Here is a 25,813-nt window from a genome sequence, read left to right on the forward strand (position 1 = left end):
ATTTTTCCTCCTTTGTTTCTTCTCTTTTCAACTATTTCTTCTCAACTACTTTACTGCTAATTAGCACCTGAACCAAATGCTGAAGAGGCGCTGGAGATGGTGAAGTAAACAAGCCTGTTAATTTCTTCTTAAATCTGGTGAAAACAATTGACCAGTTGCAATTGAAATGCAGTTAGAACTGTGGATGAATCATCCTTTAAAGCCTCGCGGTCTCCTAAATGCATATACTAAAGAGGCGACAGTGGTATTATTTAACGCTCTAAATGTATCACATATTCATGGGAAGAAGAGTTTAATGCATTTTTTCTCACATTGTGATATTGTGATTTAAAATAAGTCTATTTTATATCTTTGTCCCCTTTTTTGCTCAGAGCTCCTAAAACCATTAGAATTTCCTAAAGGATAAGAATACAATGTATTTTATTATGTTAATGAGCTGACCTTCGGAAAGCACTTAAGTGTTGAGGGGGTTGCCAGGTGGAGCCAATGAAGTAATTAGGTTAGAACTTTCAGTCCCTCCCACTACCTTCCGGGGAGGAAAGAAAGGCAGGAGGTTGCGTCAATCATCATTGGCCAATGGACCTGTCAATCATGCCTACGTACTATCACCGCCATAAAACCCCCAAAAAGGCTGGGTGAACTTCCTGGATGGTGCAAGGTACCTGGAGAGGTTGTGGAACCTTACCTTATGAGTCTTCTATGTGGATGTTCACCTGTATCCTTGATCACATCCTGTAAGAAGGCCCAGTAAAGGTAAGTAGGTCTTTCTGTAAATTCTGTGTGCTGCTTTGGCAAGCTAAATTCAAGGATGGAGTCTTTGGAAGCTCTGTTGTTAGTAGGTCAGAAGCACAGGTGACATCTAGGTTTGCAAATAGCATCCCAGTGAGGGGCAGCAGTCTGGTGGGACTGGGCCCCGACTCTGTGGAATCTGATGCTGTACTTGAGTAGATAGTGTCAGAGTTGAATTAAACTGTAGGACACCCAGCTGTGTGGTGTGGGGAAAACCCCAAGATATTTGGTGATTAGAAGTGTCAGAAGTGAAGTGTGTTTTTTTGTTGTTGAGTAGTAAAGGAGATACACAGGAAAGAAAAACAAGAGAAAGAGGCATAGGAAGAAAAGGCTGTAGGAAAGAACTCTAGGTTTTTCTTAAAGTTATAGCAAGAAATCATTGTAACAAAATCTTAAGTTGGGTGCGGCTACTCCCTGTGCAAAAGTCAATAAAGAGGCCAAGCTAGTGGAAAGGGAAATGTGCTTTATTTTGGATGCTGGCAACCTGTGGGGGTGGTGGGCTTGTTGGGCCCATCCAGAGGCCAACTCCTTCCCATTAAAAATCAGTGGGTAAGAGCTTTTATGGACAGAGTTGGGGAGAGGGGGGCTGCGTGCAGAAAGAGCACAGACAGCTCTGAGTGTCATCTTGAAATTGGTCACCTGTGGTCTGACCAGCATCATGTTGATTAAGTATTGTTCATTTTCAGTTCCAGAGTCAGTTTTTCCCGGTTTCTTTGAGGCCAAGTCTCAGAATCATGGCAGCTCATGTCATGGTTACGGTTTGGTCATCATGTCGTTCACTTCTTCTACCTGCTGGGGTTTCAGTATCTGTAAGACCGCTCAAAGGACGTGGCTCAATTTTATTTGTAGACCTTGCGCTACGTGTGTGCTCAGTCACTTCAGTTCAGTCATTCAGTCATGTCTGACTCTTTGTGACCCCATGAATCTCAGCACGCCAGGCCTCCCTGTCCATTACCAACTCCCGGAGTTCACTCAAACTCATGTCTATCAAGTTGGTGATGCCATCCAGCCATCTCATCCTCTGTGGTCCCCTTCTCCTCCTGCCCCCAATCCCTCCCAGCATCAGGGTCTTTTCCAATGAGTCAACTCTTTGCATGAGGTGGCCAAAGTATTGGAGTTTCAGCTTTAGCATCATTCCTTCCAAAGAAATCCCAGGGCTGATCTCCTTCAGAATGGACTGGTTGGATCTCTTTGCAGTCCAAGGGACTCTCAAGAGTCTTCTCCAACACCACAGTTCAAAAGCATCAATGCTTCGGTGCTCAGCTTTCTTCACAGTCCAACTCTCACATCCATACATGACCACTGGAAAAACCATAGCCTTGACTAGATGGACCTTTGTTGGCAAAGTAATGTCTCTGCTTTTGAATATGCTATGTAGGTTGGTCATAACTTTCCTTCCAAGGAGTAAGCGTCTTTTAATTTCATGGCTGCAGTCACCATCTGCAGTGATTTGGGAGCCCCCCAAAATAAAGTCTGACACTATTTCCACTGTTTCCCCATCTATTTTCCATGAAGTGATGGGACCAGATGCCATGATCTTCGTTTTCTGAATGTTGAGTTTTAAGCCAACTTTTTCACTCTCCTCTTTCACTTTCATCAAGACGCTTTTTAGTTCCTCTTCACTTTCTACCATAAGAGTGGTGTCATCTGCATACCTGAGGTTATTGATATTTCTCCCGGCAATCTTGATTCCAGCTTGTGCTTCTTCCAGCCCAGCGTTTCTCATGATGTACTCTGCATATAAGTTAAATAAGCAGGGTGACAATATACAGCCTTGATGTACTCCTTTTCCTATTTGGAACCAGTCTGTTGTTCCATGCCCAGTTCTAACTTTTGCTTCCTCACCTGCATACAGGTTTCTCAAGAGGCAGGTGAGGTGGTCTGGTATTCCCATCTCTTTCAGAATTTTCCACAGTTTATTGTGATCCACACAGTCAAAGGCTTTGGCATAGTCAATAAGGCAGAAAGATGTTTTTCTGGAACCCTCTTGCTTTTTCGATGATCCAGCGGATGTTGGCAATTTGGTCTCTGGTTCCTCTGCCTTTTCTAAAACCTGCTTGAACATCTGGAAGTTCATGGTTTATGTATTGCTGAAGCCTGGCTTGGAGAATTTTGAGCATTACTTTACTAGCGTGTGAGATGAGTGCAGTTGTGCGGTAGTTTGAGCATTCTTTGGCATTGCCTTTCTTTGGGACTGGAATGAAAACTGACCTTTTCCAGTCCTGTGGCCACTGCTGAGTTTTCCAAATTTGTTGGCATATTGAGTGCAGCACTTTCAGAGCATCATCTTTCAGGATTTGGAATAGCTCAGCTGGAATTCCATCACCTCCACTAGCTTTGTTTGTAGTGATGCTTCCTAAGGTCCATTTGACTTCACATTCCAGGATGTCTGGCTCTAGGTGAGTGATCACACCATCATGATTATTTGGGTCACGAAGCTCTTTTTTGTACAGTTCTTCTGTGTATTCTTGCCACCTCTTCTTAATATTTTCTGCTTCTGTTAGGTCCATACCATTTCTGTCCTTTATCGAGCCCATCTTTGCATGAAATATTCCCTTGGTATCTCTAATTTTCTTGAAGAGATCTCTAATCTTTCCCATTCTGTTGGTTTCCTTCAGTTGTGAACAATTCTTTGTGACCTCATGGATTGTAGCCCACCCGGCTCCTCTGTCCATAGGATTTCGCAGGCTGGAAATACTGGATTTGGTTGCCATTTCCTCCTCTAGGGGGTCTTCCTGATCCTGGGATCAAACCCACATCTCCTGCATTGCAGGAAAAAAAAATTTTTTTTTAACCCCCAAGCCAACCAGGGATGACTGTAGCCCTTGAGAAGGAACTAAAGCTCCTTGACCTCACTTAATGACTAAATTATTATTATTTGGTCTCCTTTGACTGTTTTGTTTCTGCATTTTCTCACTTCTCCAATAAAATTTATTCTTTGGCTAAAATTTTTTTTCACAAGCAAAAGGCAGGCTGAGGACCTGAGGGTCAAGGACCATAGGGTCCTGCTCCATTTCAGTTAACAGTAAATGTTTATGGAGAAATTCTGTGTCCAGCTAAATGGTCTTAACTATTTTATGTACATGGTTTCATTTAATTCTCACTACAACCCTAAGTGGTAGATCCTTTTATTGCCAAATCATACACACCTAATAAGAGGCAGTGCTACGTGATTCAGGAGCCCAAGAGATGGACCTTTGTAGTATTTACCCTCCATACTCTAATAGGCCTTCCCTGGTGGTTTAGCGGTAAAAAGTCTACCCACAATGCAGGAGACACTGGTTTGATCCCTGAATTAGAGAGATCCCCTGGAGAAAGAAATGGCAACTCACTCCAGTATTCTTGCCTGGAAAATCCTGTGGACAGGGGAGTTGGGTGGGCTACAGTCCATGAGGTTGCAAGAGTTGGACACAACTTAGCCACTAAACCATCATACTCTAATAGGAAACTATGGCATGCTCAATTTTAGGAAAAAAAAAAAAATGGTGACTATGTTTTTTTTTTGAAAAGTGAATTAATCTGTGAAATTAATCTTTTCTTCTCAAAGTGAGAGTGAATGAAATATTTCAAGAGCTGAAATTTCCTATTCTATGTTGATAACACAGTCATTAAAGCAACACTCCCTGGACAGGCTTCATCAGAATTGTGACAATAGAGTACAGGAAACTGAGTTTTCCTGCAGTTCAATTCATGGTGCTTTGCAGATACCACGCTGTTTATAAATCGAAGCTTTGCAGCAATCCTATGTCGAACAAGTCTTTCAGAGCCATTTCTCCAATAGCATTTGCTCACGTCCTGTCTCTTTCACATTTTGGTAATGATTTACACTTTTTTTAATTACTATGTTTATTATGGTGATCAGTGATCTTTGTTACTATCTGACTCACGATTCAGATGATGGTTGGCATTTATTAGTAATAAAGTATTTTTTTAATGAAGGTGTATACCCTGTTTTCTTTTTTAGACGTGATGTAAATATAGCTTTTATATACACTGGAAAATCAAAAATTTTGTGTGACTTGCTTTATTGGGATATTTGCTTTATTTTAGTGGTCTGAATCAAACCACAGTCTCTCCAAGGTGTGCCCGTGTCATGGAATTTAGACAGCCTGGCCCACTATAGGGGGGAGAAGAAAGTTCACAGCAAGTTACAGTGGCAGGCAGAGGGAGGGTGGCGCTGTGTATGTGCCTTTGCGCCCCCCACAAAAGACAAAACTGTTGCCAGTTCTGTTCACTGGTCTATCCAGCTTATGAAGGAGCTCTCCTGAGAGGTGAGGTGGCAGCTGTGGGCTGCCATCGAGCCTCACACTAAATCCTTTTCTGCTCTTTCTCTCCTGCAACTCAACAGATTGTAACCATTTCTCTAGCAGGCACTGAAGGAAGGCTCAGTGAGTCCAGAGCAGGCAGCCTGGGTCACCTGGGGGCATGCCAATAGCTGTGCCTAATGACAACATCGGAAAGCCCAATTAGGCTCCAGAAAGTTCCCTTGAGCAATCCCTAACACAGTGTTGACTTTTGTGAGGCCTCCTCAGTGTAGGGCACCTGCAAAAGGCTCATTAGCTACAGGAAGTCTCTTTTGCTGTTCAGCTGCACCTCCAGCTCAGAAACATCAGACTCTTGGCAGGTAGAGCCTGTCAGCAGCTCAGGGAAATCTTTCCTTTGGTTTCAGTTCATGAGGTTTAGCAGCCTCTTGAGTCACCCATGAAGGAACTGAATACCCACAGTAAACTGCAGTCAGCTCATCTGTTTATTCATATAATAATGACCATGCACACTATTGTAGAGTTCTGAGCACTGTTAAGCCCTTTGAGAATTAGTCTCTAGATTCAAATGTAGAATTTGTATGTTTTTCTCCCCCACAGAGCTTGCCCTTTCTTCTTTCCTATAACATTAAAAATTACATTATCACATTTATTATCACTATTTGTTTTAGTTTGTTTGATTTGTCCTGCAAATAATTTTTTATGATATGTTTTTCCTGAATATATACAGATACTCTTCACCTTACGATGGGGCTATGTCCTTATAAACTTCTTGTTGTTGTAGCCACGCGTTCCAGGAAAGTAATTAACCTCCAATTAAAATAAATAAATTTATAGCAAAAAAAGAAAAAAATAAAATATACTGTCATCTCTTATTCAATGACCAATAAATTCTTCTTGTGAAAAATTTTTCAATTAAAAAAAAAAGGACAATGCAGATAGTGGAGTGCAATTTATTATACCAGCAGGCCCAAGGCAGAGTCTCCTCTTAGCCAAGGACCAGCATTTGTGAAAATCTTTTATACACCATGTGTACATGTCTGAACCCACCACTCCAAATTCCTTGAGACTTACATAAACCAAGGAAAATACAATCCCAATAACCCCATCATTCACGTGCTATGTGCTCATGTGCTCAAACAGTCAAACAATTAGCCAATAATCAATAAACCCGAGGTTACACTCCGATTGATACAGAAAAATTTATGGCCTGTCTGGAGGAAGGGGTGATTAGTGTATGTTTTCTCTTAGGCGATGAGTAACCTAGATACGATCTTCAAGGTTCCCATGTCTGGAGGGGGTCTTATCCTTCTGTTGTTGTTTTCATAGGCACTAAACCCAGAGTTCAGAGTCCATTGGAAAGGTGGCCGAGCATGATCAGCATGAACAGGCCTAAGATGGAGTCCAGGCCCTATGAATTCCTTTTTCATTGTAAGTTGAAAGTATCCTAAGTGGAAAATACATTGAATACACCTAAGCTACCTATACATCATAGCTGGGTCTACCCATGCTCAGAACACTTAGATTAGCCTGCAGTTGGGCAAAATCTTCTAAGACAAAGGCTATTTTATGATAAAGTGTTGAATATCTTGTTATTTGTTGAATACTGTGCTGATAGACACAAAATGCTTGCGTGCGTCCAGAATGACCCTGTGTTGGTAGTTTACCCTCGTGGTCACGTGGTTGACAGGAAACCTGCAGAATCATGAGACAGTGTGGTTACACATATTGCTAGCCTGGGAAAGATCCAGATTCAGAACTTAACATACGATTTCTACTGAACACATATAGCTGTCATGCCACCATAGAGTCTAGGAGTCCTTAAATGGAATCATTCTAAGTTAGGGACCATTATAGATTCCATTCATAGTAAAGCGACTTCAAAGATGATTGCAAAGCACATTTTCCAATAAACAAGTCTCTCCTTCCGTCATACAGTCTTTATTTCCTGCATATTATATGTCTATATTCTTCTAGATCCTGGGAATATAGCCGTATTTTGGATTGACTGGGCAGGGAAGGTTTCACCAAGGTGACGCTTAAGTAAAGGGATGAGGATTTCCCTGGTGGCCCAGTAGTAAAGAGTCTGCCTGCCAATTCAGGGGACTCCAGTTCAGTCCCTGGGTCAGGGAGATCCTACATGCCACGGGACAACTAAGCCTTGCACCACAGCTGCTGAGCCTGTGCTCTGGAGCCACACACTCAAGAGCCTGCAGTCAGCAACGAGAGAGAGAAGCCACCACGGGGAGAATCCCGAGCATTGCAATGGAGAGTAGCCCCCTCTTGACAAAACAGAGAGAGCCTGTGCAGCATGGAAGACCTGGCTCAGCCTAAATAGATACAGATTTGAAAGATGCAAGAGTGTGGTTTACAGCTTGAGGGGAAGAAGGGCTGGCCAGAGAGAAGAGTCAGTGTGGTTGTTTACATATACGGGTTGATTCCCTTTGGTCCTTGCGTTGCTAAGGGAGACAGTAGTTACATAAGGATTGGCTGTGTTCATGACTGAAACCGATTGCAGTGGACTGTGAGTTTGTGCCCCCCTCCCGGCCCCCAAACTCATACATTGAAACATCCCAATGTCATGGGTTCTCTAAGAGGTAATTAAGGGCTTCCCTGGTGGCTCAGAGGTTAAAGCGTCTGCCTGGAATGCGGGAGACCCGGGTTCAATCCCTGGGTCAGGTAGATCCCCTGGAGAAGGAAATGGCAATCCACTCCAGTACTCTTGCCTGGAGAATCCCATGGAGGGAGGAGGCTGGTGGGCTACAGTCCATGGGGTCGCAAAGAGTCGGACACGACTGAGCGACTTCACTTCACTTCAAGAGGTAATTAGGTGATGAGGGTGGAGCCCTCGTGAATGGGATTTGTCCCCTTACAAGAAGAGGCTAGAGAGCTCTCTTGCTCTTTACTTGGCCTCTCCGAATACAATAGAAGTTGGCAGATTGTAACCTGGAGGAAGGTTTCTCTGGAACTGCACCATGCTGACATCCTGATCTCAGGTCTGCAGCCTCAAGAACTGTGAGAAATGAATTTCTGTTGTTTATAAGCTACCTAGATTATGGTAATTTGTTATAGTAGCCCCCAAAAGACTGAGACACCTATATAATTAACTAAGTGGTTTGGAAAGGTAACATACTGTGAAGAAATCTCGGAAGTGTTGGTCTAAAATGGCTATATAAACAGATTTGACTGTTTTACTTCAAGGCTTTGTTAAATTCAGAAAAAAACACTTTTATCAAATAACTGATTTAATTGCATTTCCTTTTGAAGCAATTGTTTTTATGACAAATAACAGAAAAGCTGCTCTGTAGAGAGAAGAAGTATAGGTATGAGACAGTGATCAATAAATTCAGGTAAAATAAATTAAGAGAGTAAATCTCATGTTGAGTATGCTTCACTTCAGTCACTCAGTCATGTCCAGCTCTTTGCGACCCCACACACTGCAGCATGCCAGGCTTCCCTGTCCACTGTCTCTTGGAGTTTGCTCAAACTCATGTCCATCGATTCGGTGATGCCATCCAACCATCTCATCATCTGTCATTCTCTTCCTGCCTTCAATCTTTCCCAGCATCTGGGTCTTTTCAAATGAGTCAGCTCTTCGCATCAGGTGGCCAAAGTATTGGAGCTTCAGCATCAGTCCTTCCAATGAATATTTAGGGTTGATTTCCTTTAGGAGTGACTGGTTTGATCTCCTTGAGTCTCCAAGGGACTTTCAAGAATCTTCTCTAGTACCACAGCTCAAAAGCATCAATTCTTTGATACTTAGCCTTCTTTATGATCCAACTCACATCTGTACATGACTACTGGAAAAACCATAACTTTGACTATATGGACCTTTGTCTGCAAAGTGATGTCTCTGCTTTTTAATATGCTGTCAAGGTTCATCATAGCTTTTCTTACAAGGAGCAGGCATCTTTTAATTTCATGGCTGCAGTCACCATCTGCAGTAATTTTTAGCCCAAAGAAAAAGTCTCTCACTGTTTCCATTTTTACCTATCTATTTGCCATAAAGTGATGGGACTGGATGCCAAGATCTTAGTTTTTTGTATATTGAATTTTAAGCCAGCTTTTTCACTTCCTGTTTCACCTTCATCAAGAGGCTCTTTAATTCTTCTTTGCTTTCTGCCATAAGCATGGTGTCATCTACTATCTGAAGTTATTGATATTTCTCCTGGCAATCTTGATTCCAGCTTGTGCTTCATTCAGTCCAGCATTTCTTATGATGTACTCTGCATATAAGTTAAATAAGCAGGGTGACAATATACAGCATTGATGTGCTCCTTTCCCAATTTTGAACCAGTCTAGCGTTACACGTCTGGTTCTAACTGTTGCTTCTTGACCTGCATACAGGTTTCTCAGGAGGCAGGTAAGGTGGTCTGATATTCCTATCTCTTTAAGAATTTTCTAGTTTGTTGTGATCCACACAGTCAAAGGCTTTAGCATAGTCAATGAAGCAGGAGTATGTTTTTCTGGAATTCTCTTGCTTTTTCTATGAGCCAACAGATATTGGCAATTTGATCTCTGGTTCCTGTCTCCTCTAAATTCAGCTTGTATGTCTAAAAGTTCTTGGTTCATGTATTGTTGAATCCTGTCTTGAAGGATTTTGAGCATTACCTTGCTGCTGCTGCTAAGTCACTTGAGTCATGTCCAACTCTGTGCGACCCCATAGATGGCAGCCCACCAGGCTCCCCCATTCCTGGGATTCTCCAGGCAAGAACACTGGAGTGGGTTGCCGTTTCCTTCTCCAATGCATGAAAGTGAAAAGTGAAAGTGAAGTTACTCAGTCATGTCTGACCCTCAGCGACCCCATAGACTGCAGCCTTCCAGGCTCCTCCATTCATGGGATTTTCAAGGCAAGAGTACTGGAGTGGGGTGCCATTGCTTTCTCCGATTACCTTGCTAGCATGTGAAATTAGCGAAATTCTGTTGTGATTTGAATGTTCTTAGGCTTCCCTGGTGGCTCAGTGGTAAAGAATACGCCTGCAATGCAAGGGCACAGGGGACACCGGTTTGATCCCTGGTTCAGGAAGAGTCCCTGGAAGAGGGCATGGCAACCTACTCCAGTGTTCTCACCTGGAGAATCCTCATGGACAGAGGAACCTGGCAGGCTACAGTCCATAGGGTCACAAAGAGTTGGACATGACTGAAGCAACTTAGCAGGCACATTGAATATTCTTTGGCATTGCCCTTCTTTGGGATTGGAATGAAAACTGACCTTTTCCAGTCCTGTGGCCACTGCTGAATTTTCCAAATTCGCTGCCATATTGAGTGCAGCAATTTCACAGCATCATCTTTCAGGATTTGAAATAGCTCAACTGGAATTCCATTACCTCCACTAGCTTTGTTCATAGTGATGCTTCCTAAGGCCCACTTGACTTCACACTCCAGGATGTTTGGTGCTAGGTGAGTGATCACGCCACTGTGGTTGTCTGGGTCATTAAAACCTTTTTTGTACAGTTCTTCTGTGTGTTCTTGCCACCTCTTCTTAATATCTTCTGCTTCTGTTAGGTCTATACTGCTCTGTCCTTTATTGTATCTATCTTTGCATGACATGTTCCCTTGGTATTACTAATTTTCTTAAAGAGATCTCTAGTCTTTCCATTCTATTGTTTTCCTCTATTTCTCTGCATTGTTCACTTAAGAAGGCTTTCTTATCTCTCCTTGCTGTTCTTTGGAACTCCACATTCAGATGGGTATATCTTTCCTTTTCTTCTTGGCCTTCTTCTTCTCTTCTTTTCTCAGCTATTTGTAAGGCCTTCTCAGACAACCATTTTGCCTTCTTGCATTTCTTTTTCTTGGGGATGGTTTTGGTCACTGCCTCCTGTACAATGTCACAAACCTCTGTCCATTGTTCTTCAGGTCTAATCCCTCGAATCAGATCTAATCCCTTGAATCTATTTGTCACTTCTACTGTATAATCAGAAGGGATTTAATTTAGGTCATACTTGAATGGCCTAGTGGTTTTCCCTACTTTCTTCAATTTAAGTCTGAATTTTGTAATAAGTTCATCATCTGAGCCACAGTCAGCTCCTGGTCTTGTTTTTGGTGATTTTTCAGTTCAGTCGCTCAGTCGTGTCCAACTCTTTGCGACCCCATGAACCGCAGCACGCCAGGCCTCCCTGTCCATCACCAACTCCTGGAGTTCACTCAAACTCATGTCCATTGAGTCAGTGATGCCATCCAGCCATCTCATCCTCTGTCATCCCCTCCTCCTCCTGCCCTCAATCTTTCCCAGCATCAGGGTCTTTTCAAATGAGCCAGCTCTTCGGTGATTTTTACCACAGTAAAATAAAATTTTAGAAAATGAATTCAGGTGAAAGTCTTTCTTCAAAGGCAAATTAACCTGACTTCATTTTCCAGCTTCTATTTATGAGTCAAATAAATCTAATAATTTGAAAGTATTTCATTTTGCAAGCCTGATATGATCTATATCTCTAAATCTTCTGTTAATGGCTGTGAATATCCCTAAACTGTCTTATGTGTAGAGGCAAGCATTCTAGTCATCCTCCCCATATCTGAATAACCACAACAGGAGTCCTTCATTGCCTGTGCATTTATTATCCAGTTTTCCAATATGAGAAGCTATAGGGAAGGAAATGGTAAGAAAGCAGGGGCACTCTAAGTCTTCAGCTGGTTTTGCTCCATGGGGACATTGTCAAAGTCCCAGGAAGAGAAGGTAAGTACCCTTCATATCTGCCCTGTGTTGCAGAAGGATCCACACTGTCCTGGGCTTATGAGGGTCCATCACCCCCTCACCTTCTTGGAAGGTCAGTACAGTTTCTGCCCTTAGCATGTGTTCAGGAAACTTTTCAGTGTGGACACAATGATTAATGTTGTCTTCGAGTTCAAAGGCTGGTTCTGTCATTTTGAGTGACGATCCAAAGAGTGCAGAACAAAAAGAAAAAACCTAAAGACTGGGATCCAGGCTCTCTGGCAGGGCAAAGAAGGTTCCAGATAGGGCTGTGCGGTCTGGTCAGGCCTGACCTTGTAGGCTCTGCCCCCTGAAGCATCTGAGCATGTAAGGCCACAAAAGGTCATGAGCCACCAGGCATTTAAAATCTCTCATTTAAACAGTGCCAACTTCCAGATAAGATTTTTTATTTTTTTAGCTCCTTTTAAACACAGTCGGTATTTCTTACTGTTTGGGGACAATAAAATTGTAACGGCCTCTTCCTTTGGTAGGGAGTTAAGGATCTGCCTGGATTTTCAGGGACTTCATGCTCTCCAGCAGTGGTTTAAAATTTTTGTTTTTCTGTGTTTGTTTGCTTTCAATCCAAAGTGCGTTATGTGGCTTGTCATCTAAATGGTTCTATCTGGTGTGTTGTTCTTAACGATCCTCTGTGGCATCCTTTCCATTCCTCACTCCCCAATCACCAGAAGTTAATAACAGTAGAACTCTAAACAAATGAGCCATTATTTCCAAGGGACCGTTTCTGCCAGCATTAGATTACTTTTGTATTGTATGAGATGGTTGCCTAGGAGGCTTTTATTTTCAGTAACCACAGTTTTTGTTGTTTCTTGATTTTATGGATGGTAGAAAACAGTTTTGGATTCTACATAGAAAAATTGTCTTTAAAATCTTCGGCTACACAGCATATGATTTCCTATAAATTTCTTACTGTGAAGAAAAGAAGAGCCTTTTAATGAAAGTAATCACAGGGGCTTTGATACAAAGCTTGTAGTGGAGAGAGCTTCAGGAAGCTAAATCCTGTATCTTAGAGCCCCTTTAAGCTCAGTGGATGAACTAACTATAATAATATGATTTCAGCCTGTAGACAGTAATTTTTCCAGACTGTTTATTCACTTGAGAAAGTCTCTAATGATGGAAAATGACTCTTAACTGGTGAGGTAACTATTTTTTGCAGATCAAAAATGGTAGAAAAGCAGCAGTTTTATAGGCCTGATTTTATAGAAGACTTAAAATGATAGCTTTTTTTTTTTTTTTTTTTTAAGGACAATGCTTGATGCATTCAAAGACCCAGAGAAGTGGGAGAGATGGGAACTATAAAAATAATACAGAGCAATTGGGTGACCAGGGGCTGAGTCTCCAAATGTCTGCTCTTCTGCATTAGTTCAAAGTTCAGCGCTCTCAGATTTTGTGGAACATTTACAGTGAGCTAGGTACTGTGCTGATTAACCTCTATATGATCTACACATGCTGTTTAGAGATACAGTCTATCAGTAATCGGTAAGGTTTTAGGACAGTCAGTCTGAGATATTTTTATCTTATCTATATGTGGGCTTCCCTGGTGGCTCAGATGGTAAAGAGTCTGCCTACAATGTAGGAGACCTGGGTTTGATCCCTGGGTCGGGGAGATCCCCTGGAGAAGGAAATGGCAACCCTCTCCAGTATTCTTACTTGAAAAATTGGGCTGCTCTGGTGATTCAGACGGTAAAGAATCCACCTGGAATGCAGGAGACCTGAGTTCGATCCCTGGGTTGGGAAGATTCCCTGGAGGTGGACATGGCAGTCCACTCCAATATTCTTGCCTGGAGAATCCCCATGGACAGAGGAGCCTGGTGGGCTACAGTCCATGGGGTAGCAAAGAGCTGGACATGACTGAGCAGCTAAGCACAGCACATTATAATGCTGTGTTAATTTCTGCTGTACAGCAAAGAGACTCCGTTCCACACGTATGTATCATATGTATTCTTTTTAATATTCTTTTCCATCATGGCTTGTCACTGTGTTTTTCACTGTCAGAGATGAGGGAATTGAGTTTCCCGTAGCTAAAATAACTCACGAGGCCAGACAGCATTTAAGCCGCGTCTGATGCTGACGTTTCTGCCCTGAATCGTTACGCCGTTTTTGTCTCGTGACCAGAAAGCAGGAGAAAGCCTGGGTGCTGGGGAGTTTTGTGGGGGGCTCTGCTTTGTGTGTTATCAAGAAGGAATCTACCCCCAGAGGAAATTCTATGGGGTTTCTCTTTTTCAGGCTGCTCTTCTTTCTTTTCTGCATCAGAGCATTAAAACCACCAGGTGTCAGTCTTGCAGATTTTAAAGAAATCATTCTATTTCCTGCTGCACCCCATGCTGCTGCTGCTAAATCTCTTCAGTCATGTCCGACTCTGTGCGACCCCATAGACAGCAGCCCACCAGGTTCCACCGTCCCTGGGATTCTCCAGGCAAGAACACTGGAGTGTGTTGCCATTTCCTTCTCCAATGCATGAAAGTGAAAAGTGAAAGTGAAGTCGCTCAGTCGTGCCCGACTCTTAGCGACCCCATGGACTGCAGCCTACCAGGCCTCTCCGTCCATGGGATTTTCCAGGCAGAGTACTGGAGTGGGTTGCTATTGCCTTCTGCTAGATTTCTTTATTACAGCTAGGTGGTGCAGTGGTAAAGAATCTGCCTGCTAATTCAGAAGACCAGAGTTCGATCCCTGGGTCGGGAAGATCCCCTGGAGAAGGAAATGGCAACCCACTCCGGTATTCTTACCTGGGAAGTCCCATGGACAGAGGAGCTTGGCAGGCTACAGTCCATGGGAGTCAGACATGTCTTATTGACTCAACAGCATTACAGTTAAAGGCTCAGTTACAAATGCCAGCATTTATTTTTCTATTTAGGATGTATCAAAAGTAGATAACATAGCTCAGCTTCAAGAGTTATGGTTGAATGGGAATGGGGCAGGAGAATGCTAGGGAGACAAGTTTTCCTTTCCTCTTCTTGGTAAAGTGTTAGTCGCTCGGTTGTGTCCGGCTGTTTGTGACCCCAGGGACTGTAGCCCTCCAGGCTCCTCTGTCCGTGGAATTCTCCAGACAAGAATACTGGAGTGGGTAGCCATTTCCTTCTCCAGGAGGTCTTCCCAACCCAAGGATCAAACCCAGGTCTCCTGCATTGTGGGTAGATTTCTTTCCACTCGGAGACACTAGTGGGATAGTCTTCATTTCATTCCAGGGTCCTGGGGCACGAAGGGCATTTTAGAAGACAGTGGATGATAAAGTCTCCCAAATCACCATATTTCCTTTTCCAACTTATATCCAATTCATATTGTAAAAAAAAATACAAATGTATTATACAAAGGGACGCAGTGTTTTCTGAAAATGGAGGAAAGAAAAGGCTCCAAATTTTTTTTTAATTTAAATTTAGTTTTTATTGGAGTATAGTTGATGTAATATATTGTGTTAGTTTCAGGTATATGGCAGAGAGAATCAGTTACACATGTGTATACAACCATTCTTTTTAAGATTCTTTTCCCATACAGGCAATTACAGAGGGCTTCCGTGATGGCTCAGTTGGTAAACAATTTGCCTGCCAAGCAGGAGACCCCAGTTCAATTCCTGGGTTGGGGAGATCTGCTGGAGAAGGCTACCCACTCCAGTATTCTCAAAGTTTCCCTTGTGGCTTAGCTGGTAAAGAATCCACCTGCAATGCTGGAGACCTAGGTTCGATCCCTGGGTTGGGAAGATCCCCTGGAAAATGGAACAGCTACCCACTCCAGTATTCTTTTCCCATACAGGCCATTACAGAGTACTGAGTAGAGTTCCCTGTGCTATGCAGTAGGTTCTTACCATAGGTTAGTTATCTATTTTATACACAATAGTGTTTATATGTCAATCCCAGTTTCCCAAATTCATCCCCCACTTCCCCACTTGGTATCCATACATCCATTCTCTATGCCTCTGTCTGTCTCTATTTCTGCTTTGCAAGTAAATTCATCTGTCTTATTTTTCTAGGTTCCATATATAAGGGATATTATTAGATTTGTTTTTCTCTTTCTGATTTACTTCACTTTGTATGATAGTCTCTGGGTCCCTCTACGTCTCTGTAATTTGCACAAATTTGTCCCTTTTATGGCTGAATAATATTCCATTGTATATATGTAGCATATCTTTATTCTTGTATCGATGGCATTTAGGTTGCTTCCATGTCTTGGCTATTGTACATAGTGCTGAAATGAACACGGGAGTGCGTGTGTTTTTTAAATTATGGTTTACTCCAGGTTTATACCCAGGTTTTACTCCAGGTTTATGCCCAGCAGTAGAATTGCTAGGTCATATGGTAATTCTGTTTTTCCTTTTTTAAGGAACCTCCATAGGAGCCTTGATAGTGGCTGTATCAGTTTACATTCCCATCAACAGTGTAAGAGGTTTCCCTTTTCTCTGTACCCTCTCCAGGATTTATTGTTTGTAGGTTTTTTTTTTTTTTTTTTGATGGCTATTGTGACAGGTGTGAGATGATGTCTCATTGTAGCTTTGATTTGCATTTCTCTAATAATTAGTAATGTTGAGCATCTTTTCATTGTTTGTTGGCCATCTGTATATCTTCTTTGGAGAAATGTCTATTTAGGTCTTCCATCCATTTTTTATTTTATTTTATTTTTAAATTTTACATAATTGTATTAGTTTTGCCAAATATCAAAATGAATCCGCCACAGGTATACATGTGTTCCCCATCCTGAACCCTCCTCCCTCCTCCCTCCCCATACCATCCCTCTGGGTCGTCCCAGTGCACCAGTCCCAAGCATCCAGTATCGTGCATCGAACCTGGACTGGCGACTCTTTTCATACATGATATTTAACATGATTCAATGCCATTCTCCCAAATCTTCCCACCCTCTCCCTCTCCCACAGAGTCCATAAGACTGTTCTATACATCAGTGTCTCTTTTGCTGTCTCGTACACAGGGTTATTGTTACTATCTTTCTAAATTCCATATATATGCGTTAGTTCCATCCATTTTTTCATTGAGACTTTTTTTGATTTTGAGTTTCTTGATCTACTTGTGTATTTTTGAGATTAATCCTTTGTCACTTGCTTCATTTGCAAATATTTTCTCCCATTCTGAGGATTTTCTTTTTGACTTGTTTGATTTCTTTTGATGTGAAAAAGCTTTTAAGTTTAATTAGGTCCCATTTGCTTATTTTTGGTTTTATTTTCATTACTCTAGGAGGTGGGTCAAAAAAGATCTTGCTTTGATTTTATGTCACAGTGTTCTGCCTGTGTTTCCCTCTAAGAATTTTACAGTATCCAGCCTTATATTTAGGTCTTAAATTCATTTTGAGTTTATTTTTGTGATTGGTGTTAGGGCGTGTTCTACTTTCATCCTTTTACATGAAGAGGCTTCCTTTTCTTCATTGTACATTCTTGCCCCTTTTATTAGGCAACTGTAGGTGTGTGGGTTTATCTCTGGCTTTCAATTCTGTCCCATTGATCTGTATTTCTGTTGTGCCAGAACCATACTTTTTCGATGACTGTAGCTTTTCAGTACAGTATGAAGTCAGGGAGTCTGAGTCCTCCAGCTCTATTTTTCTTAAGATTGCTTTGACTATTCGTGGTGTTTTGTGTTTCTATAAAAATTGGGAAATTTTTTGTTCTAATTCTATGAAAAATACCATTGGTGATTTGTTATGGATTGCACTGAATCTGTATGTTGCTTTGGATAGAATATTTAATCTATATTTTCACAATACAGAGTCTTCGAGTCAAGAACATGGTATATCTTTCCATCTGTCATCTCTGATTTTTTTCATCAATATCTTACAGTTTTCTGAGTATAGGTTTTTTGCCTCCTAAGGTAGGTTTGCTGCTGCTGCTAAGTGGCTTTAGTCATGTCCGACTCTGTGCTACCTCATAGATGGCAGCCCACCAGGCTCCCCCGTCCCTGGGATTCTCCAGGCAAAAACACTAGAATGGGTTGCCATTTCCTTCTCCAATGCAGGAAAGTGAAAAGTGAAAGTGAAGTCGCTCAGTCGTGTCCTCCATCCATGGGATTTTCCAGGCAAGAGTACTGGAGTGGGTTGCCATTGCCTTCTCCAAGATAGGTTTATTCCTAGGTATTTATTCTTTTTGATGAAATGGGATTGGTTCCTTGATTTCTATTTTCTGATCTTTCGTTGTTAGTATATAGGAATGCAAGAGAATTCTGCGTATTAATTTTTAAAGGTTTTTTCATGTGGATCATGTTTAAAGTCTTTATTGAATTTGTTACAACATGGTTTCTGTTTCATGATTTAATTTTTTTCGTCTTGAGCCATGTAGAATTTAACTCCCTCACCAGGAATCAAAACTGCAACTCCTGCACTGGAAAGCAAAGTCATAACCACTGGACCACCACGGAAGCCCCTGTGTATTAATTTTGTATCCTGTCACTCTACCAAGTTCACTGAGCTCTAGAAGTCTTCTGATAACATCTTTAGGGTTTTCTCGTATGGTGTCCCATCATCTGCAAACAGTGATAATTTTAGTTCTTCTTTTCCAAGTTGGATTCCTTTGATTTCTTTTCTTCTCGGATTTCTTCATGGTTAGGACTTCCAAAACTGTGTTGAATGATGGTGGCAAGAATGAACATTCTTGTTTTATTCCTGATCTTAGAGGGCGTGCTTTCAATTTTTCACCATTGAGAATGATGTTTGGTGTGGGTTTGTCTTATATGGCCTGTATATGTTGATATAGGTTCTCTCTGTGCCCACTTTTTGGAGATTCTTTTTAATCATAAATGTATTGCATTTTGTCAAAAGCTTTTTCTGCATCTATTGAGATGATCGTATGGCTTTTAGTCTTCAGTTTGTTGGTGAGGTGGATCACAGTGATTGATTTGTGGATATTGAAAGATCATTGTATTCCTGGGATAAATCTCACTTGATCATGGTGTATGATCCTTTTAATGTGCTGTTGGATTTGCTTTGCTAGTATTTTGCTGAGGATTTCTGTGTCTGTGTTCACCAGTGATATTGGCCTGTAATTTTCTTTTTTTGTGACATTTTCATCTGGTTTTGGTATCAGGGTAATGGTGGCCTCATAGAATCAGCTTTGGAGTGTTCCTACCTCTGCAATTTTTGGAAAGAGTTTCAAAAGGTATGTGTTAACTCTTCTCTAAATGTTGAATAGAATTTGCCTGTGAAGACATTTGGTCTTGAACTTTTGTTAAAAGATTTTTAATCAATTTCAGTACTCGTGATTGATCTGTTCATATTTTCTCTTTCTTCCTGGTTTATTCTTGGAAGATTGTACCTGTCTAACAATTTGTCCATTTCTTCTAGTTGTCCATTTTATTGGTGTATAGTTGCTTGTAGTCTCTTATGATCCTTTGTTTTTCTGTGATATCCATTGTAACTTCTCCTGAGGAAAGGCTGTTTAAAAATTAAGGCCTTGAACACATCCCTAATCTGTAGATTTATAAATGTAAATTCAGTTGTGAAAGGTTAGTTTTAGAAACTTTATAAGCTGTGAGAATGCCTTTAACTTCCCACTTACCACGCACACACGCATACACATCCCCCTTCATAAGCTTGCCCTTTACTTTGAACATCTCATGTTTGAGAGTTGAAGTTAGATGTCTTTCTAAATCTTTCCTTAACCCATGCTTCCAAAACAAATCTAGTGAAGCAGACGCAATGCAGGGCTGAGATGTGATGAACCAGTTGGGCAGCAGCATGGGTTTCTGTACGGATCTAATACGGCTGGAAAAACTAGAAATTTTCCTAGAAGCTTGTGGGAGAAACTGGCTCTCCTTTTTCAGGAGGTTGGTTTATTGATTCATTCATTAGATGATTGGTTTTTTCATTGTCTCCTTTAAGTCAGTCGTTTTGCCAAGAGTTGTGGATACACAGATGGTCTTGACGTAATTCCTGCCCTCAGTGAGAAATGACAGTGGGATTCAGACAAGTAGATTGTCAATGACACAGTATCGAGGGGGCTAGAAAGGAGCAAGGGGGCAGAGGATGCTACACTGCACCATACAGGGTCAGCGGAAGCAGCTGTGGGGCACTGAGTTAAGAGGTCTTCATACAGAAACCTCACCCCTGGTGTCATGGCGCTGTCTACCAGGTACTTTCCTTCATGTGCATTATTTTTGCAACTGATAAAATAAATGCATCCAGGTGGCTCAGTGGCAAAGAATCTGCCTGCCAATGCAGGAGACTCAGGAGATGCAGGTTCAATCCCTGGGTTAGGAAGATCCCCTGGAGGAAGAAATGGCAACCCACTCCAGTACTCTTGCCTGGAAAATCCATGCACAGAGGAGCCAAACAGGCTACAGTCCATGGGGTCGCAGAGAGTCGGACACGACTGAGCTGCACAAACACGCACAACCGACATCAGACAAATGTAAAGGCAGGTGACATACGGAGAAACAACAAAGAGAAATGAGCAATCTTTTTAACTCTAAACACTTTTTCATTCATACGTTGTCAGTCAGAGAGAGAATAGATATCCTTAAGAACTGTAGCCAAGGGGGTTGTATGGACCGAAGAAAAGAAGGGGTTTGAGTAACTTGTCTAGGAATTAGTGGCCATCTCTTCTACCCAGGGAGGGGGAAAAATCCATCAACCCTTTAGTCTGTTTCTCAGTAGCTAGTGAACCATGTAAGACTCCATTTTTGTACAGCAAGTTGGCTATAAGGAATACTTAGGCAATTAGCAGTAGTCAACACCTAGAAGCAAACATCTCTTGACATAGCATGTGCTCAGTCGCTCAGTCGTGTCAAACTCTTTGGGGCCCCGTAGACTGTAGCCCACCAGGCTCCTCTGTCCATGGGAGTCTCCAGGCAAGAATACTGGAGTGGGTTGCCATGCCCTCCTCCAGGGGATTCTTCCCAGCCCAGGGACTGAACCCAGGTCTCCCACATTGCAGGTGGACTCTTTATTATCTGAACCCCAGAGAAGCCCTTGGCATGGTATAAATCATCTTAAATGGAATTAGTCCCTATCCTTCATGTTTGTTTCCTAATGTTAGGTCCAAGGACCAGCTGCATCAGCTCCATAGACGATGCTTGTTACAAGTACAGGTTCTTGGGTCTCTCTTACATTTACTTACTAAGAATCCGTTGGGATAATGGCCCAAACATGCATTTTAAAAATAAAATTCAGTGATTTTATGCACACCACAGCTTAGGGAGTACTGGTACGGCAGTTTACAATCTTAGAGTACAACTTGGCATAGATACACAAAGAAGGTGATAACATAGAAATATAGGGAATATATTTAACCCATGATAATAAATGTGGATAAAAAGAATAATACTTTCTATACTGCAGTTCCAGAAACCACTGAAGCAATTTATATTGAGCAAAAATGCATGAAGGAAACAAAATGATGCTTCAGAGTTTTTCTTGGACCTAAGATTATTAAAAATATCTTTCAGCTGGACTTCAAACGAGTCTGAAAATCATTCTTTACTGAATTTGCTGAATCATAAAATAGTTCCATGCATTTGGCATGAAACTTCTAGACATACTGCATACATACGTGGTGGAAGGAAGGTTTACCATGGGTGAGGACAGAGACAAACTCTTCTTCCATGTGTCTGTCATGCCTTTCAAAGGAGGAGCAAACAATTTTGAATACACTACATGCCTTTCAGCATTAGAATCCTCTTTACTAATAAGTGCTAAGCACAGAGATGCTAATTGCTTACCAGTCTCAGATCCAGGAACTTCAAGTAGATTTTTCTGGTGAGCTTAATTGGCTTTTGTACTATGTTTCTCTTGCTAGTGGTAAGTTCAAGGTGTATTTCACAGTGCTTTATTATAAGTACAAATTTCAAACCAGAGCCAATTTATTCCATGACAATAGGCTGGGGGTGAGGGGGGTGTCCCATTATAACCAAGAAGAATTGTACAAATTTTAAAAAACATTTTTATTTATATTTTTTGGCTGTGCAGGGTCTTCGTTCCTGGGTGCAGGCTTTCTCTCGTTGGGGCGAGCAGGGGCTCCTCTCTAGTTGCCCTGCCTGGACTCCTCATTGCAGTGGCTTCTCTTGTTGTGGGGAGCAGGTTCTAGACTCAATATTTGCAGGATGTGGGCTCAGTAGTTGCAGAGAGTAAGCTCTCAAGTGTGGGTTCAGTAGTTGTGGTGTGTGGGCTTAGTTGCTTCTTGGCATGTGGAATCTTCCTGGACCAGGTATCCAACCCATGTTCCCTGCATTGGCAGGTGGATCCTTTACCACCAAACCACCAGGGAAGTCCAAATTGTACAAATTTTATCAGCAGCTTTACAAGCAATTTTTTAAACTAGCCAAGCCTAGGTTAATGGACTTGCAAGTATATAATCTCCGCTTTCCTTGCCCACTATTCATTTCACGCTGATTCCTCTCTCACTTGCACTTAACTCTCCCTCTTTCAGGGGTTAAGCGCTACATTTTTCTAGCCATCTGATCCACATTGGCTGAAGCTAACTTGATGAATGAGATAATTAAAAGAAAAAAACAGAAAGCTTAAAAGTCTACGTCAAGTTTTTGGATTTTCATATATAAAGGAAGAAAGAGTGGAGGAAGGGGAAAAGGAGAAGAAAAAGAAAGCTATATGAATATGAAATGAAAGCAAGATTATACCAACTAGACATCAGATGACATTATCATTTTATAAAGGTCAAACTTGGAAGAGGAAATATTTTTACCTGTTATTAGGACTAACAGTTTTTCCCTTTCATGTCATGATTTGAATTGTGTGTTTCAACAATGAAGATGTTGAAGTCCTAATCCTCAGTACGTGTGAACGTGAATTTATTTGAAAATAGGGTCTTTGCAGATCAGATTAAGATGAGGTCGCTAGGGTTAGCTCTATTCAATGTGATTGGTGTCTATAAAAAGGAAATTTGGGCACAGAAATAGAATGTGATAGAAAGCAATTTAAAGACACTGGAGAATGCCTGAGGCTACCAGAAAACTAGGAGAGACAGGGAACAGTGTCTTCCTTCCAGACCAAAGAGAGAACCAGCACTTCCAACACTTTAATTTGTGACTTCCAGCCTCCAAACTATGAGACAATACATTTTTGGTGATTAAGCCAGCCAGATCATGGTAGTTTATCATGGCAGCCCCGGGAAATGAGTATACTTCTTGAAAATATTTAGAATGAAAAAGAATAAATTAAAATGTCATAAAATTGTAGACCTTTGCTCTGTGGGACATAAAAATTTTCTAAATTTTTTGGTTTGGTAAATGGACTGTCAGAAATGGAGAATGGGCAATAAGGTTGATAGACAAATTTGTAACTCAAGCTGAAGTCAAATTTTCTGAAAAGCAATGAAGATAGAATTACCATGTGCTGAAATAACAGCACAAAAGTTCTGAGTCTCAAGTAAATCTTGGGCTGGATGTGGATTGACAGAACTGAGATGGCTATTAGAATCTGGCACAAACTCCCCCTTCGCACATGAGGAAATGGAGGCCCAGGGAAGTTAAATTACTTGGCCAAAAAAATAACTCTTAGCTTACAAAGCTGTCATGCTGGATATATGAACAGACACTTGACACAGCAGAACTGATTCCATATACTTTATTACACAAAGTGATTAACCCAGGCAGGCATCCTCGTGTGCCCATGTGATTCCTGAATCCAGCCCAGGCTTAGGAGGCAAGGGCATTAGGTTTCTGCTGGGAGACTTTCAATCAGTCATTAGCTATATGCCATATTTACTCAAAGGAGCAAAGAAATTAAGGTTTTAAAGGACAGAGGAGAGTAATTATTGCCTCTGTTGTCACGTTTGCTTGGAATGAGGCATGAAGATAATCAGGTGACGTCTCCCTCCTTACCTTCCTCCCCGCTTCTTATCATTAGATAATAAGCAGAAACTGTTTCAGAATCAACCAAGATTCATGGACATAGTGTAAGAATCTCTAAAATCTCAGATAGGATGGCTGTTTTACACAGCAAAAAAAAAAAAAGGAAGTCTCAAATGCTACAATTGAACGTGAGCCCCATTTATCCGGTCTCCGTGTTTGGAAGTACTTGTTGGACATCGATGTAGAATGCCAAAATCATAATTTGATGAAGCGGTGGCTTCTTTTCTGAACAAATGCTAGTATTCACAAACTGTACTGGTATGCCAGTGAGTGCTTTGCTGAGAAAGTCTCATATTTATCAGATGTTTCCTAAACTAATCACTTGGTTCTAATTTTTAGGAGCTGGGCCTCAAAGAAATATACTTTTTAGGTTGACTATCCCACTGATCATGGTATTCTATACACATATGTGTGTAGAATTAGGGCAGGGATTCTGTAATTTGGTCAACTTTTTTCTGTCAGAGTAAACTTTCATAACCTCTCTGTAACAGTAACTAAACAAACAAACAAAAACCCCTTATTTAAGATTTATAGGAAAAAAAAGTGTACAAAGAGTTTCTGTATACTTCACATCTAATTTTCTCTGTTGTCATTAGCATCTTACATTAGTATGGTACATCTGTTAGAATTAATGATACAATATTGATACAGTAATATTAGTTAATTCGCTTATATACATATTAATTAATTAATTAGCTTGCTCCTTGGAAGAAAAGTTATGACCAACATAGACAGCATATTAAAAAGCAGAGACATTACTTTGCCAACAAAGGTCTGTCTAGTCAAAGCTATGGTTTTTCTAGTAGTCATGTATGGATGTGTTGTTGGACTATAAAGAAAGCTGAGCACCGAAGAATTGATGCTTTTGAACTATGGTGTTGGAGAACACTCTTGAGAGTCCCTTGGACTGCAAGGAGATTCAACCAGTCCATCCTAAAGGAGATCAGTCCTGGGTGTTCATTGGAAGGACTGATGTTGAAGCTGGAACTCCAATACTTTGGCCACCTGATACAAAGAACTGACCCATTTGAAAAGACCCTGATGCTGGTAAAGATTGAAGGTGGGAGGAGAAGGGGACAACGAGGATGAGATAGTTGGATGGCATCACCAACTAAATGGACATGAGTTTGAGTAAACTCCTGGAGTTGGGGATGGACAGGGAGGCCTGGCGTGCTGTGGTTCATGGGGTCACAAAGAGTCAGACAGGACTGAGCAACTGAACAGAACTGAATATTAACTAAAGTTCATACTAACTCAGGTTTCCTAAGTTATTATCCATTGTCATTTTTCTATTCCAAGAGACCACATAACATTTAGTTGTAACATTTCCTTACACTCGTATTGGCAGCGATAGTTTCTTAGACATTCTTATTTTTGATGACTTTGACGGTTTTTGAGAGATACTGGTCAGAGAATGTTCTCTATTGGGGTTTGATGCTTTTCTCATGATTAGACCAGAGTTATATGTTTGAGGAAGAAAAACTCCAGAGAGAATGTGCCATTTTTATCATATATTTCAGGGTACATAATACCCATCTCACTGTGACATCACTACTGATGCTAAACCTTGATCAGCTTGATTGTTCAGCTTCTCAGTTTTCTCCACTGTAAACATTCTCTTTGTGAACTATTATTTGAAAGAAAGTCATCCTGCACAGCCTACAAATAAGGAGTGGATAGTGATGCTCCACTTCCTGGAAGGAGACATGAATTATTTTTAACTCTTATGCACAGAAGACTTGTCTGTCCCCTCCATTTATTAATTTATTTGATCATTTAATTGTGTCACGATGGACTTAGGAATATTTTCATTATCTTGAGTTTTTATATCAATAGCACTTAATTTTGTTCATCAAGCTGTTTCAGCTTTGGCCATTGGAAGCCCTTTCACTGGCTCCAGTGTTCCCTTTGATACATTCCCATCACTGTGGGGTGTTATTGTTTTTAAACGCTTCCTTACATAGTGGCATCATGGATATACCAGGCTCATCTTGTTTATGTCCTGCTGCAGTTCTAGAACCAGCCATTTCTCTGAGCTAGTTCCTTTGATTGGAGAATGGTATGAAGATCTGGGCATTAAGGGTGCACACTGTTGTTGCAGTATTGTTTCTTATAGGGCCTCTCAGCTGACAGATCAAGGAGATGTGTATGTATAATACCCGCTACATATACATATACTGGAAAATATCATCTGTAGCCCACTCTACATTAGGCTATATATGAGTTCCTATTGACGTCTCTAACTCTAATGCATTGTTACATGA

General features: G+C 41.2%; 1 long non-coding RNA gene across 4 annotated transcripts in view; it reads left to right on the top strand.

Annotated features, from left to right (window-relative positions):
- Positions 1 to 537: 537 nt before the first annotated feature.
- LOC129657640 (uncharacterized) overlaps positions 538 to 25,813 on the top strand; it is a 37,313-nt gene continuing 12,037 nt past the window's right edge. The window contains exons 1-3 of one of the 4 annotated variants that reach the window (XR_008716928.1): positions 617 to 753; positions 6,381 to 6,482; positions 18,770 to 18,841. This is a non-coding gene — a long non-coding RNA (uncharacterized LOC129657640). Of the gene's footprint in view, positions 754 to 6,380; positions 6,483 to 18,769; positions 18,842 to 25,813 lie in introns of all 4 variants that reach the window. The other 3 variants (XR_008716929.1, XR_008716926.1, XR_008716927.1) reach the window with 3 other exon arrangements.

Source organism: Bubalus kerabau, chromosome 7 (assembly GCF_029407905.1).
Source record: "Bubalus kerabau isolate K-KA32 ecotype Philippines breed swamp buffalo chromosome 7, PCC_UOA_SB_1v2, whole genome shotgun sequence".
NCBI lineage: Eukaryota > Metazoa > Chordata > Mammalia > Artiodactyla > Bovidae > Bubalus > Bubalus kerabau.